At 46.4% G+C, this 13,494-nt stretch overlaps 1 pseudogene; it reads right to left on the bottom strand.

The window, feature by feature from the left end:
• Positions 1-1,189: 1,189 nt before the first annotated feature.
• LOC129374852 (calpain-9-like) lies at positions 1,190-13,300 on the bottom strand (annotated as a pseudogene).
• Positions 13,301-13,494: the final 194 nt, after the last annotated feature.

Below are 13,494 nucleotides of genomic sequence, written 5' to 3'. Positions count from 1 at the left end.
CACCTGAACAAAGTGCTCTGGGGTGCATCCTCCTGTTTCCCCAGATCCTCCAGCAGTTGTGAGGTGTTCAACACGACCACGGAAGATGCCAAAACATTATCTTGAATAGCCTTCTGTTTTTCTAGGCATAACAGTTATGCATGTTAAGTTTTGTTATGATTCATGTCACATAAGGGTTGCATCTGACTTAGATGGACAGGTAAACAGATTGAAAAAATGTCTTGATTACCAAGTAAATGCATATTTGGGTCATTGTTTGGTTCTACGTGAAAATGCACTCAAGATGAAATCAGTGACCTTAGGTTATTTTAGTTAATAGAGATAAAAATGTTATGTAAAAGGGGGATGATGTGGTGTATTTACCCCCCTGGTTTACCAGAGTTGGTGCAGTCCATTGTATTCAGAGACACAACTTCTCTCAGTTTATCCTGAACGTAGCGCAACAACAAACAGAAATGGATATAGAAATGGACACAGCTCGAGCCTCCTCTGTTTATTCAGACACTACAGTAAGAGACTGCCAGCGGTCCGCCTAGCCCCACCCCTTCCTGTTGCTGCAGCAGGTCCTTCCTAAATGGAAACAAGATGGAGGCAATTTGCTCTTTTAGTGTTGCAGGATTTCTCTTTAGTCTATGTCTAAAGACCAGGAGCCATTTCTCCTGCTAGCGCTAGGCTAACATGTTAGTTTTGGTTGTATTTACCCAGAATCCCCTGTACTCGAGTCCACTTCCTATTTTTGGAGCGGTCTCTGGTCCGCTTGGCGTTCACATTCAAATTGAACTCAGACCAAGATTTGGAGGACCAGAGGTCAGAGGTCGATTAGTGTTCACACCTCACCAACTGAACCGGACTTTGACCAGACAAATGGACTGGAGTCGGATTGAAGTGGATCAAACAGGTGAAAGATGCACCCTGAAGTTGCAACTGTTATTTTTCCAGAGTCAAAGGTCACCATGAAGAGCATCAGGTTCATCTGTCATGCAAATCAGACGAACCAATCAAATCCAATTTTCATCAGAACTGTTTATTCTGTCTGATGCCGTTTGCTCTATATTCTAGTGATTTTATTATTTGATTTTATTAATTTGAGTGCAGAGAAATGTACCAAAATTTAAAATGCATTATTACTACCAAGAAGCCTACAACTCCAGGCCAGGTAAAAGCTCAGCAACACTGAAGACAAATCACATCAAATGTGGAGTAAAAATAACCAGCAAGTCTGGATATGGACTCCATGTATTAAAACATTAAAGTGATAAAAGAGAAAGCAGCTCAGAAGTTCTTCAAAATGTAATCATTTAAAGGAGGACAAGTCAAAGTAAATCACCACAGAAGGATTGTATGAAAAATAGGAAAAAAGCTAATTTTCCTCTGAAATTCCAACGTGTTTCGGCAGATCTTGTTTCCTGTCTTCTCCCTGCTGGGTCAGGTGTACATGGAGAGGAACAGCCACTAAAATCACAGGCAGATTATTAACCACCATCAGGGACCAGAATCATCAATATTCATATTTAACCTGGAGCTGAAGTCTGTCCTGGAGCTTTCTTACCTCTGACCCGGACAGGGTAACGTTTCTCCCGTCTGACAGCTCTGAAAAGATTTCTGCAGAACAAACAGAAGGAAGGCGACTGTCAGACCAGGTCAGGTTTACGCCAGGCTGACCCGCTGACCCAGGGTCAGGGGTCAACATGTCTGTTCAGAGCTTCACTCACTGTTCATGTGGCTCAGGCGGATGCCAAGGCTGATGAAGTTCTCCAGGGTCATGTGACCCGAGGAGGCGCCGTAGCGAACCACCATCAGGTTGAGCAGTTCATCGCTGATATTCATACCTGGGAAACAGCTCAGGGCTTTAGCTAGTGGCTTTAGCTAGTGTCTTTAGCTAGTGGCTTTAGCTCAGGGCTTTAGCTAGTGGCTTTAGCTCAGGGCTTTAGCTAGTGGCTTTAGCTTAGGGCTTTAGCTAGTGGCTTTAGCTCAGGGCTTTAGCTAGTGGCTTTAGCTCAGTGCTTTAGCTAGTGGCTTTAGCTCAGAGCTTTAGCTAGTGGCTTTAGCTAGTGGCTTTAGTTCAGGGCTTTAGGTAGTGGCTTTAGCTCAGGGCTTTAGCTAGTGGCTTTAGCTCAGGGCTTTAGCTAGTGGCTTTAGCTCAGGGCTTTAGCTAGTGGTTTTAGCTCAGAGCTTTAGCTAGTGGCTTTAGTTCAGGGCTTTAGGTAGTGGCTTTAGCTCAGGACTTTAGCTAGTGGCTTTAGCTCAGGGCTTTAGCTAGTGGCTTTAGCTCAGGGCTTTAGCTAGTGGCTTTAGCTCAGGGCTTTAGCTGGTGGCTTTAGCTCAGTGCTTTAGCTAGTGGCTTTAGCTCAGAGCTTTAGCTAGGGGCTTTAGCTAGTGGCTTTAGTTCAGGGCTTTAGGTAGTGGCTTTAGCTCAGGGCTTTAGCTAGTGGCTTTAGCTCAGGGCTTTAGGTAGTGGCTTTAGCTCAGGGCTTTAGCTAGTGGCTTTAGCTCAGAGCTTTAGCTAGTGGCTTTAGCTCAGGGCTTTAGCTAGTGGCTTTAGATCAGGGCTTTAGCTAGTGGCTTTAGCTCAGTGCTTTAGCTAGTGGCTTTAGCTCAGAGCTTTAGCTAGTGGCTTTAGCTCAGGGCATTAGCTGGTGGCTTTAGCTCAGTGCTTTAGCTAGTGGCTTTAGCTCAGAGCTTTAGCTAGGGGCTTTAGCTAGTGGCTTTAGTTCAGGGCTTTAGGTAGTGGCTTTAGCTCAGGGCTTTAGCTAGTGGCTTTAGCTCAGGGCTTTAGGTAGTGGCTTTAGCTCAGGGCTTTAGCTAGTGGCTTTAGCTCAGGGCTTTAGCTAGTGGCTTTAGCTCAGAGCTTTAGCTAGTGGCTTTAGCTCAGGGCTTTAGCTAGTGGCTTTAGATCAGGGCTTTAGCTAGTGGCTTAGCTCAGTGCTTTAGCTAGTGGCTTTAGCTCAGAGCTTTAGCTCAGGGCTTTAGCTAGTGGCTTTAGCTCAGTGCTTTAGCTAGTGGCTTTAGCTCAGAGCTTTAGCTAGTGGCTTTAGTTCAGGGCTTTAGGTAGTGGCTTTAGCTCAGGGCTTTAGCTAGTGGCTTTAGCTCAGGGCTTTAGCTTGTGGCTTTAGCTCAGGGCTTTAGCTAGTGGCTTTAGCTCAGTGCTTTAGCTAGTGGTTTTAGCTCAGAGCTTTAGCTAGTGGCTTTAGTTCAGGGCTTTAGGTAGTGGCTTTAGCTCAGGGCTTTAGCTAGTGGCTTTAGCTCAGGGCTTTAGCTAGTGGCTTTAGCTCAGGGCTTTAGCTAGTGGCTTTAGCTCAGGGCTTTAGCTGGTGGCTTTAGCTCAGTGCTTTAGCTAGTGGCTTTAGCTCAGAGCTTTAGCTAGGGGCTTTAGCTCAGGGCTTTAGCTGGTGGCTTTAGCTCAGTGCTTTAGCTAGTGGCTTTAGGTAGTGGCTTTAGCTCAGGGCTTTAGCTAGTGGCTTTAGCTCAGGGCTTCAGCTAGTGGCTTTAGCTCAGAGCTTTAGCTAGTGGCTTTAGCTCAGGGCTTTAGCTAGTGGCTTTAGATCAGGGCTTTAGCTAGTGGCTTTAGCTCAGTGCTTTAGCTAGTGGCTTTAGCTCAGAGCTTTAGCTAGTGGCTTTAGCTAGTGGCTTTAGCTCAGGGCTTTAGCTAGTGGCTTTAGCTCGTGGCTTTAGCTAGTGGCTTTAGCTCAGGGCTTTAGCTAGTGGCTTTAGCTCAAGGCTTTAGCTAGTGGATTTAGCTCAGGGCTTTAGGTAGTGGCTTTAGCTCAGGGCTTTAGGTAGTGGCTTTAGCTCAGGGCTTTAGCTAGTGGCTTTAGCTCAGGGCTTTAGCTAGTGGCTTTAGCTCAGAGCTTTAGCTAGTGGCTTTAGCTCAGGGCTTTAGCTAGTGGCTTTAGATCAGGGCTTTAGCTAGTGGCTTTAGCTCAGTGCTTTAGCTAGTGGCTTTAGCTCAGAGCTTTAGCTAGTGGCTTTAGCTAGTGGCTTTAGCTCAGGGCTTTAGCTAGTGGCTTTAGCTCGTGGCTTTAGCTAGTGGCTTTAGCTCAGGGCTTTAGCTAGTGGCTTTAGCTCAAGGCTTTAGCTAGTGGATTTAGCTCAGGGCTTAGCTAGTGGCTTTAGCTCAGGGCTTTAGCTAGTGGCTTTTGCTCAGAGCTTTAGCTAGTGGCTTTAGCTCAAAGCTTTAGCTAGTGGCTTTAGATCAGGGCTTTAGCTAGTGGCTTTAGCTCAGGGCTTTAGCTAGTGGCTTTATCTCAGTGCTTTAGCTAGTGGCTTTAGCTCAGGGCTTTAGCTAGTGTCTTTAGCTCAGAGCTTTAGCTAGTGGCTTTAGCTCAGGGCTTTAGCTAATGGCTTTAGCTCAGGGCTTTAGCTAGTGGCTTTAGCTCAGTGCTTTAGCTAGTGGCTTTAGCTCAGGCTTTAGCTAGTGGCTTTAGCTCAGGGCTTTAGCTAGTGGCTTTAGCTCAGGGCTTTAGCTCGTGGCTTTAGCTAGTGGCTTAAGCTCAGGGCTTTAGCTAGTGGCTTTAGCTCAGGGCTTTAGCTAGTGGCTTTAGCTCAGGGCTTTAGCTCGTGGCTTTAGCTAGTGGCTAAGCTCAGGGCTTTAGCTAGTGGCTTTAGCTCAGGGCTTTAGCTAGTGGCTTTAGCTCAGAGCTTTAGCTAGTGGCTTTAGCTAGTGACTTTAGCTAGTGGCTTTAGCTCAGAGCTTTAGCTAGTGGCTTTAGCTCAGAGCTTTAGCTAGTGACTTTAGCTAGTGGCTTTAGCTCAGAGCTTTAGCTAATGGCTTTAGCTCAGGGCTTTAGCTAGTGGCTTAAGCTCAGGGCTTTAGCTAGTGGCTTTAGCTCTGGGCTTTAGCTAGTGGCTTTAGCTAGTGGCTTTAGCTCAGGGCTTTAGCTAGTGGCTTTAGCTCAGGGCTTTAGCTAGTGGCTTTAGCTAGTGGCTTTAGCTAGTGGCTTTAGCTCAGGGCTTTAGCTAAGCCATTAGCTAATGGCTTTAGCTCAGGGCTTTGGCTAATGACTTTAGCATAGATGTTAAGTCTTCAATCTCATCCAAGGTGACTGATCAGTCACCTGATCTCTGCACAGAAACTCCGTAACGTTCTAACGAATGGATTTACCTGAGTGTCTCAAAGCGTTCCTCAGCTCCGTCAGTGACAGCGTTCCCGTTTGGGAAGCATCCATTTGGTAAAAACTTGCTGATGAAAGGCAACAGGAACTATTTAATATCTGTTGACTAAAGCAGAACCATACAGTCCAGATTTCCCCTTGGCTTCGTTCTACTACCTTATATTTCATAATCTTGTGCCACAGATGACCAAACTCCTGACTGTCCAGCTTCCCATCTCCAGATTCCTGTTGAATTCCTGTTAAGGCAACAAGAGTTTCGTCTGTAAGCAGTGAAGATTCTTGCACCCTAGCAGGATACATCCATCAGAGCCACCATGCTGCGACATGCGTCGATGCTGAAGCTCCTGATATCTGGTCACCTGCACGGAAAAGGTCAGAGGTTATTCATCTTAGCAGCGTCTCCCTAAGCTGTGAATTACTGCCGTTCACGTTCAAACCTTTCAGAAGCTGCTGCAGCAGCTCAGCGTCGACTTCTTCATACTGAAAACGAGAACATTTTGATTTGTGACGAATCACAGGTTGAGCTGAACAAATCTCTGCACAGCTTGACAACAGACTGACCGGATCCTCCTATAATGACTTTCAAACCTCAGATTTTATTAGAAATAAAAACATGTTTAGGTTTGAAATATATTGGACACATTTCTGCTAGTTTGTAAGTGAGCTAAAAGCAAAGCTAATATTTAGCTTAGCGCTTTAGCCGATGTTAAAAGCATTTTATTTTTCCAGATAAATTTTAAAGCACTAATTTAAACAGCTGTTTTGTAAACTGAAAGTTTTGTAACTCAAAACTCAGCTGTTCAACACTTAAGAATTATTCAAGTAATTATAAATGTATTCTGCTGCAAAACGTTCCTCATGTTCTCCATACATGATGCCGTGCACCAGATGACATTTATCTTGTACCCAGAATGCATCACTCTAGCTCTACAGTAAACAGTCAACAAAATCAGCAGCAGATTTAGCAAAACTCAGCAACTAAAGAACTGAAACCAGGACAATGGCTGCTGAAGCCAAACCTGGCAGGAAGATAAATCATGACAAATCTGATCCTGATGAGGGCAACGTTGATGTTGCAGCACATGGTCAGCAGCAACATCGTCAATAGTAGCTTCACGTTTAGGAATGACTGTGTTGGTGTAGAGCTTTAGCGTTAGCAGCACTAATGTTTCTGTGTCAAAGCAGCTAGCTCTTCAGTTAGCAATGCTCACCACTGGAGGCGGCACTGGTCTGAAGCAGGTTACCTTGTCTGAGTACGACGGAACAGGAGCTTCTTATTTTCAACATCCTGTCTGTTTTTCTCTTTCTTCGCCTGTTAATGAAACAGTTCTGAGAAATCTTAAGATGAAAACATCAAACAACAGGATCAACAAACGTCTCTGCAGAAACAAACCTTTTCAACTGGATTGTTGAAATTGTGTCCAGAGTTTTCACTGGGGAGAAAAAGATAAAGAAAAGTTTCCACCATCTGAAGTCACAGATAAACAGTTTCCACATCATGGACATCAACCATTTATGAACTGTCATTTTATTCCAGAGACAAATAACAAATCCTGCAGAGAAACCAACCAGTCAGTGAGAACCTGGTCACGGTTCACCAACCACAGCTCTGCTATCTTAGACCGATAGGACGGATAATTAACCACCCTGTCCAGATTCTTCTGACCGGTTAATGCGTTGCAAATGTCTGCACCTACTTGCAGTAGGTCTCTTCCCGGGAGAAGATGGTCAGGAGGAAGGAGGCGGTCTGGTTGGGGTTGTCGGTGCACGGCACGATGACGTATTCTCCGGGCTTCAGTGTCACAAACTCCATCACTTCACGGGACTTCATCAACTTCTTGGTTTGGGCAACGGGTCTATGGCTGCTGAAGAACGATGCCGGAACTTTCCGGCGTGTTTCTCATCCTGCAGGAAAATGAACACGCCTCATTATTCTGCAGAAGTTTCTGGGAGCCGTTACTCAGAACACATACTTACTTTTTCTGGCACCTTGAGGAAAATCAGTGGAAAATTGTCCATGTTGGAGACAAAAGAAAGTGAAGAATTACAAATTACAAATGTCTAACATTGAACAAAATGGAAAAATCGAGGTGCTGGTTTGATCCAGTTATGGAAAGTTGGGACATTATACTTCCTGTAGAAACATATTTACCTCAAAGATGAAGAAGCCGATGAAGAAGAGCTGCGCCGAACGCCTGTTCCTCTTGTCCAGCTTCTGCATGAGAGACACCAGGGTGTTCCTGGTCTGAGAGGAATCGGGTTTTCCACAAACCTTGAGCCGATACTGGGGATTGGTCCAGAAAGTCTCTGGAATAACAGGAACGTAGAACTTTAACTGAACCAACGAAAGGAAAACATCCAGACTCAGCAGCTTCTCTACCAGGAGACTCACAGATTCAGAACCATAACAACAACGTCTCACTGGAGCGCAGAGAAACGACCCAGAGGTCCACCTCTGGCTACTGCACAGGCCTCCGTTAGCAGGTCAAAGGTCATGACTGACTCCAGAGCAGAGATGTTGGGCCATGGTGCAGTTCTGGTTCCGGTTCTTACCTGTGGTTGATGTAGCCTCCAGCCGTGGTTCCTGCCACCCAGCGGTTCTCGTACATGGACGTCTTCCAGTGGCAGGCCGGGTCTTCGTCCAGGAAGTCGGGTCTCATGCCGCAGATTTCGATATTGGTGTAATATCTGCAGCAATCCTCCAGGCTCATCCTGAACACATTTTCATATGCTGACTGTATTCCGGAGCGTTTTCAATAAATCAGAAACTTAAATTTCTGATTTGTAACTTCAGTCTGTTTACCAAAACTCTCCGTCATTCGCCACAGTGAGGCACTTTTCGCGGTCCTTTGTGCTGACGCTTCGCCACAGAGGAGACCTCTCAGAACAAGGAGGAAGCATTTATTTATCAGTTTGAGCAGAAACAGACCAGCCTTTCCAGCCGCGAGGTCTCACCGGTCGCTCCAGTCTCCGTTCCACTCTCCGTGACCCCAGGGGTTCCACAGGCGCACCAGCTTCACCCACGTCTCCTGGATCTGCAGCTGATTGGTCAGCATACAACCCACACTGTCAGCACTGACATCAACACTCCAAGTTTGTTCTGAGATCTGCATTTGTATGTAAAGCTATTGAATCTCAGGTGCCATGGTTACCCTGTGTATCTGATGGATTTGGGCTGCATGGTAATGAAAGTAAAAACTATTTGAATTAGGTTAAACTGCAGCTTTTCATGGATGAACTGACTGGGTAGAGCTGAGCTAAAGGAGAACTCAGGTTCTGCTCAGGACAGGTCCAGAGAGCCGTTACCTCTTTCAGACCCGTCACCGTGTAGGCGTGGCCCGGGACCAGTCCGTTTGGTAGCATGTCGCCAGAAGTTGCTTCCTGATGAAGACACACAAGCACAGGTCTTAGACTCTCCCTGGGGGGTCTCCACGGTGGGCGTGGTCCCTCCCCCACAGAACATTTGGAAAACATTAAGGGACATTGAAGGGTCCGCTGTAGACGGGCCCCTGGTCCAACACACCGGAACCAAACGGTGTTCAGTCAGGCTGTCCATCCTGCTGATGACCTCATTGTTTCTGTCAGGTCAACACCCGAGACGCCGTGAGACGAAGCCGGACACCGAACCTGGAGTTGAGGACCGCTGGTCTCACTGCTGGTCTTTCAGGACTTTTATTCCCAGCAGTGAAATTTTAAATCAATTTGATCATAGCTACATATCAGACCAAGTGACCCTTCTTCATTTCATAATCAGCCACATGTGCCCTCCAACATGGCGGTAGCATCAGCTCAGTGTCTGCACGGCGCTCCCTGTTCGGCTCCGTATATTTTCTCACCGTTTTGGGGATGCTGCTGCAGCTCATGAACGTCTTGGAGCGTCCGGCTCTGTACAGGAGCTTCCAGAGACTGGGGGAAGGATCTGACAGCTGGATGCACATGTGGACACCGCCGGTGAAGTCCCTCATGGCCTCTGCCGGAGTCCCAGACGTCATATCCGTATAGGATCCACAAACCCTGCCGTATGCAGGTAGGAGGTTATGTGTGGCGTTAAACAGTTAACCAATCCCATGTCTGAGAAACAAACCGCAAGTCTTTACATACTTGGCGTAGGCCTTCTCAAGCAAAGCGGGCCAGAACTCACACTCGTCTTTGGAACGGGCAAAGATGGGTTTGTTTTTGATTGTTGGCAGCTTGTCGTCAATCACCACATCCACCCACTTCCCAAACCTCCAGAACTGGAAGGAACAGGCAGACGTTTGTCTCAGAGGACAGAGAGGAACAACCTCAAATGCAGAAGATGATTTAGCATCAAGCTAAATGTTTGGTTGGGTTGGACACTGAATATCACGTTTATTTAGCACTAAGCTAAATATTTAGCTTTAATATAAACTTTCTAATATTGAAGCTAAATATTCTAACTAAACATTTAGCTTGAAAACCAAACATTTAGTTTTTCTCTTGACAGGCTCATGGCAGACTGAATAAGCCACATTATTGCTGGGAATTATTGACCTTCCACCTGATGCCCCATATGAGGCGCTATCAGTTCATTATTTTATCATCTCAACAGATGTGGAACATTTCTGATGTGAGGCCAGCTGGGCTGCAGACGGACCGGAGCAGATCAGGTTGGAAGGCTGATTCCTGCTGGCGGCCGCCGCCGCGACCGCTTACCCTGAAGTGAAACAGGCCACAGTAGTCCTTCCCCAGGCAGGTCTGTTCCAGAGGAACAACCAGCTTGAAGATCTCTTTGTGGAAGGTCAGCGCTCCGAGAGACGCCAGGAACCAGCAGTTTCCTGAGAAAAGACGACCGGTGACTGACGGGTCGCACGCCTGCCGATACCCGGTTTACCTGACTCACCAACTCGTCCCTGACCAAAGTCAAACCTGGAGACGCCATCGAGGATGAAGATTGGATTGGGCACAATGTCCTGAAATGAATGACAAAAAAATCATTCAGTTGCTCCTGAATGTTGGAGCAGGAAAGAAACGTAAAGTCCAGACCAGCCCAATGAGGCCGATTCCAGAGGTCAGTCAGCCTGAGCAGATCCACATCCAACAGATTCAACAGATCCAGTAGATCCAGTCGGAAGATCAGTTGTGCTTACTTTTGGTCTGAGCCACTGCACCTGCGCCAGCTCCGCCGGCTCCAGCATGCCCTGGCCGATGGAGCGCTGATCCAGAGGGAAGGCCTGGTCTCTGAACAGCTTGTTCTGGGTCAGGAGCATCTGTTTGAGCTGCAGGTAGTCCTGCTGTTGGAACCGCTCCGGGTTCTGTAACGTCCCGTAGCCGCGTTCCTTCTGCCGAACGCTCATGATGTTCTTGCACACACCGTGAAGAGGCATGGCTGCTGGTTCAGGGTCTGCCTGAGACACGGCACACGCACATGATGACCAACTGCTTTGACACTTTCCAGTCTGGTTTTCGTGCTCACCACAGCACGGACACTGCCCTCGTAAAAGTATTCAATGATATCCATATAAATACGGACTGTGGGAGAACCACAGTGCTGGTTCTGGTTCTGGTTCTGTTGGACCTCAGTGCAGCTTTTGACATTTTACTGAATCGACTGGAGAGTTGGGTCGGACTCTCTGGTTCGGTGCTCGACTGGTTTGAATCTTACATAAAGAACAGGGATTTCTTTGTTTCAATTGGAAACTTCTCATCAAAGAGGTCAAAGGTCACATGTGGGATACCCCAAAGTTCAATCTTAGGACCCCTCTTATTTAATATTTATATTCTCCCACTGGCTCAGGTTCCACAAAAATATCATCAAATATATATCTGCATAAATGTATCATCTATGCAGATGACACTCAGCTCTACATTACGATGTCACCAGGTGACCTTTGACCCCATCCAATCACTGAATAAATGTTTAGAACAGATAAATGTGTGGATGTGCCAGAACTTTCTCCAGCTGAACAGAAACAAAACTGAAGTCATTATTTTTGGACCTAAAGAGGAACGATCTAGAGCTATAGATCTAGAGCTATAGATCTAGAGCTATAGATCTAGAGCTATAGATCTAGAGTCAATGCACAGCTTCAGTTATTACAACTAAAACTAGCAATCAGCCCGAAACCTGGGAGTAGTGATGGACTCAGACTTGAACCTTGCGAGCCACATAAAGACGGTTACAAAGTCAGCCTTCTATCACCTGAAGAACATCTCCAGGATTAGAGGACTAATGTCTCAGCCAGATCTAGAGAAACTCATCCATGCGTTTATCTTTAGTCGCATTGATTATTGTAACAGCGTCTTCACAGGCCTGTCCAACAAATCAATCCTCCAGCTGCAGCTGATCCAGAAGCTGCTGCTCCTGTTCTCACTAAAACCAGGAAGATAGAGACACAGCAGTTTTAAAGTCCCTCCACTGGCTCCCTGTAGCTCAAAGAATAGACTTTAAAATACTGTTGTTAGTTTATAAATCACTGAACGGTTTAGCACCACAATACATCAAAGATCTGCTGTTGTTGTATCAACCTTCCAGACTCTCAGGTTCTGGTTCTGGTTCTGCATCCCCAGAACCAGAACCAGGAAAGCAGCTTTCAGCATCTATGCACCAAAATCTGGAACAAACTTCCAGAAAACTGTAAAACAGCAGAAACCCTGACTTCCTTTAAATCTCAACTAAACACACACCTGTTTAGAGTTTGATTTGAAATGTAATATGTAACAATGTATTGTTGATTCCATGATGCATGACTTTGTGTTCATGATGTAAAGCACTTTGAAATGCCTTGCTGCTGAAATGTGCTATACAAATAAAATTTGATTGATTTGATTGATCAGTTCGTCTGGAGAGGAGCTAACAACGAGCTATGCTGTCAGCACAATCACAGAGAAAGGAAAGCACAGGTGATATGGAGTGTGTGTGTGTGTTCAATGATTCCTCCTCTGGTTTCGATCCACCAGCTACATCCAGTCCTGTAGAATCTTTGAAACAGTACCAGGCTGGCAGCATGAAGTAGGCTGAGAGATCTCAAAGCTCTGATCCAGAGATCCAGCAGAGGAGAAAGCGACTGACTAGTCCAAGCCCGGAGTAACCAGTTAGTGCGTCAGGTTGATATAGATTCCCGTGTCTCTTCGTTGTGCTGCGGCATCTCATTTAACTTGTCCTGCGGACTTTCAGTAATGTGCAGTTGGTGCTGCAGCGTTTCGCTGATTCTGCTGATTGTACTGCAGCAAACACCTGTCAACTGATGTCAGCTGGGCTGCAGCACCTGAACCGTTTCTCTCTGAAATGTTGCTCAATATAGCAAGAAAGTTGGTAACCCTGTGTGACTATTGATAACTGTAAACGTTGAAATGAGCTGGTGGGTGAGGCAGTCAGACCTCTCTAACGGAGACAGAGGACAGCAGCTGACTTTTGACCTTTGCCCTGTTTCACATGTGAAAATGAAGGACATCGGTGCGCTGAAAGCTCTGCATGTATTTGCTGCTGTGGTTTCTCTCTCTTTCCGTTTGTCTCGTCGTCTTTATCTCCTCTTAGCTCCTTCTTTCCCTTTAACCCTTTCCTGTCACCTTCCTCCCTTTATTTTCCGTCTCCATGTCTTTTACTTCTTAACAAACCCAAAGTCATTTCTTATTCAGCGAAAGCTGTAACGCTCCACTAGTGAAAGTAAATCTGTTGGACCAGTTGTGGTCGGCGCTCAGAGCAGCGTTCCCTCAATGTTCAGCTTCCTGCTTCGTTTGTTTTCACCTGATTATTCCTGCAAATCTTAATAAGGAAGTTGATGTTTCCAATGAAAGTAGACAACAAGAGAGATTTATGCATCATGCTTCAAACACAAAACTATGATATGAAAGACAAAACGAAGACTGTACCTCCCGGGTTTTGGAGAAAACGTTCCGATAGACGGAGAACAGAGCAACAGGTGTTCTGGCGTGCAGGGTTGGAGATCTGTCAGTAAGTCCTTTTATACCCAACAAAGCTTCTTCTTCCTCTTCCTCCTCCTCCTCTCGTTTCTCTAGAAAGACCACAGATGTTACAGGAACAGCTTGGCCTCTTGCCAGCCGCCGACGGCTGTGAACATGTTCTGCACCTGTTGGAGAGACTCCAGCAGGTCAACTGGAGTTTCTGCTGTAGAAGGAGCTGCTGACGCCTGCAGGAACAGGAAACAACAGCCAGGGGGCGCCGTGCAACGCATCATAATAATCCGATAATCACCGTCAATGAGCTGCAGAGGTCGCAGCCACAGCATGGACAGAAACGGACCCGGCAGCACCAACCCTGAAGGTTTTATAAGAAGTGAAGCAGAAGAGGAGGAAGACGGCTCCTCCTCCTCTGCCAACTTGGATCAGGTTGGGCTTTGGATCAGAGTTCTTGCTGGAACAAGTCGTCTTCATATTTCTGCTGGGAGGGAAGCAGCGTGAGCCG

This window comes from Poeciliopsis prolifica, unplaced genomic scaffold (assembly GCF_027474105.1).
Source record: "Poeciliopsis prolifica strain line A6 unplaced genomic scaffold, Auburn_PproV2 SCAFFOLD037, whole genome shotgun sequence".
In the NCBI taxonomy this organism is placed as follows: domain Eukaryota; kingdom Metazoa; phylum Chordata; class Actinopteri; order Cyprinodontiformes; family Poeciliidae; genus Poeciliopsis; species Poeciliopsis prolifica.
Note: the sequence above shows the minus strand (reverse complement) of the source record. Positions and strands in the feature narration are given on the sequence as shown.